This window comes from Pseudorca crassidens, chromosome X (assembly GCF_039906515.1).
Source record: "Pseudorca crassidens isolate mPseCra1 chromosome X, mPseCra1.hap1, whole genome shotgun sequence".
Taxonomy (NCBI): domain Eukaryota; kingdom Metazoa; phylum Chordata; class Mammalia; order Artiodactyla; family Delphinidae; genus Pseudorca; species Pseudorca crassidens.
Genome location: NC_090317.1, coordinates 6,693,921 through 6,699,027, shown reverse-complemented (window position 1 = coordinate 6,699,027; position 5,107 = coordinate 6,693,921).

The following is a 5,107-nucleotide window of genomic DNA, read 5'->3' as shown; positions in this document are numbered from 1 at the left end:
GCCGTGTCCTCAAGTCCATTCTCAACGTCTGCATCTTTATTCCTGTCCTGCTCCTAGGTTCTTCAGAACCTTTTTGTTTTGTTTTTTTAGATTTCATATATATGTGTTAGCATACGGTATTTGTTTCTCTCTTTCTGACTTACTTCACTCTGTATGACAGCCTCTAGGTCCATCCACCTCACTACAAATAACTCAATTTCATTTCTTTTTATGGCTTAGTAATATTCCATTGTACATATGTGCCACATCCTCTTTATCCATTCATCTGTCGATGGACACTCAGGTTGTTTCCATGTCCTGGCTGTTGTAAATAGAGCTGCAATGAATGTTGTGCTACGTGACTCTTTTTGAATTATGGTTTTCTCACGGTATATGCACACTAGTGGGATTGCTGGGTCGTATGGTAGTTCTATTTTTAGTTTTTTAAGGAATCTCCATACTGTTCTCCATACTGGCTGTACATTCCCACCAGCAGTGCAAGAGGGTTCCCTTTTCTCCACACCCTCTCCAGCATTTTTTGTTTCTAGGTTCTCTAATGATACCCATTCTAACTGTTGTGAGGTGATACCTCATTGTAGTTTTGATTTGCATTTCTCTAATGATTAGTAAAGTTGAGCAGCTTTTCATGTGCTTCTTGGCCATCTGTATGTTTTCTTTGGAGAAATGTCTATTTAGGTCTCCTGCCCATTTTTTGATAGGGTTTTTTGTTTTTATAATATTGAGCTGCATGAGCTGTTTATATATTTTGGAGATTAATCCTTTATCTGTTGATTCGTTTGCAAATATTGTCTCCAGTTCTGAGGGTTTCTTTTCATCTTTTTTGTAGTTTCCTTTGCTTTGCAAAAGCTTTTAAGTTTCATTAGATCCCATTTCTTTATTTTTGTTTTTATTTCCATTACTCTAGGAGGTGGATCAAAAAAGATCTTGCTGTGATTTATGTCAAAGAGTGTTCTTCCTATGTTTTCCTCTAAGAGTTTTATAGTGTCCAGTCTTAAATTTAGGTCTCTAATCCATTTTGAGTTTATTTTTGTGTATGGTGTTAGGCAGTGTTCTAATTTCATTCTTTTACACGTAGCTGTCCAGTTTTCCCAGCACCATTTATTGAAGAGCCTGTCTTTTCTCCATTGTATATCCTTGCCTCCTTTGTCATAGATTAGTTGACCATAGGTGCATGGGTTTATCTCTGGGTTTTCTATCCTGTTGCATTGATCTATATTTCTGTTTTTGTGCTAGTACCATACTGTCTTGATTACTGTAGCTTTCTAGTATAGTCTGAAGTCAGGGAGTCTGATTCCTCCACCTCCGTTTTTTTCCCTCAGTACTGCTTTGGCTATTCGGGGTCTTTTGTGTATCCATACAAATTTTAAGATTTTTTTGTTCTAGTTCTCTAAAAAATGCCACTGGTAATTTGATAGGGATTGCATTGAATCTGTAGATTGCTTTGGGTAGTATAGTCATTTTCACAATATTGATTTTTCCAATACAAGAACATGGTATATCTCTCCAACTGTTTGTATCATCTTTAATTTCTTTCACTGGTGTCTTATAGTTTTCTGTACACAGGTCTTTTGTCTCCCTAGGTACGGTTATTCCTAGGTATTTTATTCTTTTCCTTGCAATGGTAAATGGCAGTGTTTCCTTAATTTCTCTTTCAGATTTTTCATCATTAGTGTATAGGAATGCAAGAGATTTCTGTGCATTAATTTTGTATCCTGCAACTTTACCAAATTCATTGATAAGCTGTAGTAGTTTTCTGCTGGCATCTTTAAGATTGTCTATGTATAGTATCATGTGATCTGCAAGCAGTGACAGTTTTACTTCTTCTTTTCCAATTTGGGTTCCTTTTATTTCTTTTTCTTCTCTGATTGCCGTGGCTGGGGCTTCCAAAACTATGTTGAATAGTAGTGGTGAGAGTGGACATCCTTGTCTTGTTCCTGATCTTAGAGGAAATGCTTTCAGTTTTTCACCATTGAGAATGATGTTTGCTGTGGGTTTGTTGTATATGGCCTTTATTATGTTGAGGTAGGTTCCCTCTATGCCCACTTTCTGGAGAGTTTTTATCATAAATGGGTGTTGAATTTTGTCAAAAGCTTTTTCTGCATCTATTGAGATGATCATATGGTTTTTATTCTTCACTTTGTTAATATGGTGTATCACACTGATTGATTGGCATATATTGAAGAATCCTTGCATCCCTTGGATAAATCCCACTTGATCATGGTGTATGATCCTTTTAATGTGTTGTTGGATTCTGTTTGCTAGTATTTTGTTGAGGATTTTTGCATCTATATTCATCAGTGATATTGGTCTGTAATTTTCTTTTTTTGTAGTATCTTTGTCGGTTTTGCTATCAAGGTGATGGTGGCCTCATAGAATGAGTTTGGGAATGTTCCTTCCTCTGCAATTTTTTGGAAGAGCTTGAGAAGGATGGTAGTTAGCTCTTCTCTAAATGTGTGATAGAATTCACCTATGAAGCCATCTGGTCCTGGACTTTTGTTTGTTGGAAGATTTTTAATCACAGTTTCAATTTCATTAATTGTGATTGGTCTGTTCATATTTTCTATTTCTTCCTGGTTCAGTCTGGGAAGCTCATACCTTTCTAAGAAATTGTCCATTTCTTCCAGGTTGTTCATTTTATTGGCGTAGATTTGCTTGCAGTAGTCTCGTAGGATACTTTGTATTTCTGTGGTGTTTGTTGTAACTTCTCCTTTTTCATTTCTAATTTTATTGATTTGAGTCCTCTCCCTCTTTTTCTTGATGAGTCTGGCTAATGGTTTATCAATTTTGTTTATCTTCTCAAAGAACCAGCTTTTAGTTTTATTGATCTTTGCTATTGTTTTCTTTGTTTCTATTTCATTTACTTCTGCTCTGATGTTTATGATTTCTTTCCTTCTGCTAACTTTGGGTTTTGTTTGTTTTTCTCTCTCTAGTTCCTTTAGGTGTGAGGTTAGATTGTTTATTTGAGATTTTTCTTGTTTCTTCAGGTAGGCTTGTCTTACTATAAACTTCCCTTTTAGAACTGCTTTTGCTACATCCCATAGGTTTTGTATCATTGTGTTTTCATTGTCATTTGTCTCTAGGTAAGTTTTGATTTCCTGTTTGATTTCTTCAGTGATCTCTTGGTTATTTAGTAATGTATTGCTTAGCCTCCATGTGTTTGTGTTTTTCACATTTTTTTCCCTGTAATTGATTTCTAATCTCATAGTGTTGTGGTCAGAAAAGATGCTTGATATGATTTCAATTTTCTTAAATTTACTGAGGCTTGATTTGTGATCCAAGATGTGATCTGTCCTGGAGAATGTTCTGTGCACAGTTGAGAAGAAAGTGTAATCTGCTGTTTTTGGATGGAATGTCCTATAAATATCAATTAAATCTATCTGGTCTATTGTGTCATTTAACTCTTGTGTTTCCTTATTAATTTTCTGTTTGGATGATCTGTCCATTGATGTAAATGAGGAGTTAAAGTCCCCCACTATTGTGTTTCTGTCGATTTCCTCTTTTATAGCTGTTAGCAGTTGCCTTATGTATTGAGGTGCTCCTATGTTGGGTGCATATATATTTATAATTGTTATATCTTCTTCTTAGATTGATCCCTTGATCATTACGTAGTGTCCTTCCTTATCTCTTGTAACAGTCTTTATTTTAAAGTCTATTTTACCTGATATGAGTATTGCTACTCTAGCTTTCTTTTGATTTCCATTTGCATGGAATATCCTTTTCCATCCCCTCACTTTCAGTCTGTATGTGTCCGTAGGTCTGAAGTGAGTCTCTTGTAGACACCATATATATGGGTCTTGTTTTTGTATCCATTCCGCGAGCCTGTGTCTTTTGGTTGGAGCATTTAATCCATTCACGTTTAAGGTAATTATCGATATGTATACTCCTATTACCATTTTCTTAATTGTTTTGGGGTTGTTTTCGTAGGTCCTTTTCTTCTCTTGTGTTTCACACTTAGAGAAGTTCCTTTAGCGTTTGTTGTAGAGCTGGTTTGGTAGCACTGAATTCTCTTAGCTTTTGCTTGTCTGTAAAGCTTTTGATTTCTCCGTTGAATCTGAATGAGATCCTTGCCAGGTAGAGTAATCTTGGTTGTAGATTCTTCCCTTTCATCACTTTAAATACGTCATGCCACTCCCTTCTGGCTTGCACAGTTTCTGCTGAGAAATCAGCTGTTAACCTTATGGGAGTTCCCTTGTATGTTGTCATTTTACCCTTGTTGCCTTCAGTAATTTTTCTGTGTTTTTAATTTTTGTCTATTTGATTACTATGTGTCTCAGCGTATTTCTCCTTGGGTTTATCCTGCCTGGGACTCTCTGCACTTCCTGGACTTGGGTGGCTATTTCCTTTCCCATGTTAGGGAAGTTTTCCACTTTAATCTCTTCAAATATTTTCTCAGGTCTTTTCTCTCTCTCTTCTCCTTCTGGGAACCCTATAATGCTAATGTTGTTGCGTTTAATGTTGTCCCAGAAGTCTCTTAGGCTGTCTTCATTTCTTTTCATTCTTTTTTCTTTATTCTGTTCCACGCCAGTGAATTCCACCATTCTGTCTTCCAGGTCACTTATCCATTCTTCTGCCTCAGTTATTCTGCTATTGATTCCTTCTAGTGTATTTTTCATTTCAGTTATTGTATTGTTCATCTCTGTTTGTTCTTTAATTCTTCTAGGTATTTGTTCTTTAAGTCTTCTAGGTCTTTGTTAAACATTTCTTGCATCTTCTCGATCTTTACCTTCATTCTTTTTCCGAGGTCCTGGATCATCTTCACTATCATTATTCTGAATTCTTTTTCAGGAAGGTTGCCTATCTCCACTTCATTTAGTTGTTTTTCTGGGGTTTTATCTTGTTCCTTCATCTGGTACATAGCCGTCTGCCTTTTCCTCTTGTCTATCTTTCAGCAAATGTGGTTTTTGTTCCAAAAGTGCAGGATTGTAGTTCTTCTTGCTTCTGCTGCCTGCCCTCTGGTGGATGAGGCTATCTAAGAGGCTTGTGCAAGTTTCCTGATTGGAGGGACTTGTGGGTAGAGCTGGGTGTTGCTCTGGTGGGCAGAGCTCAGTAAAACTTTAATCCTCTTGTCTGCTGATGGGTGGGGCTGAGTTCCCTCCCTGTTTGTTGT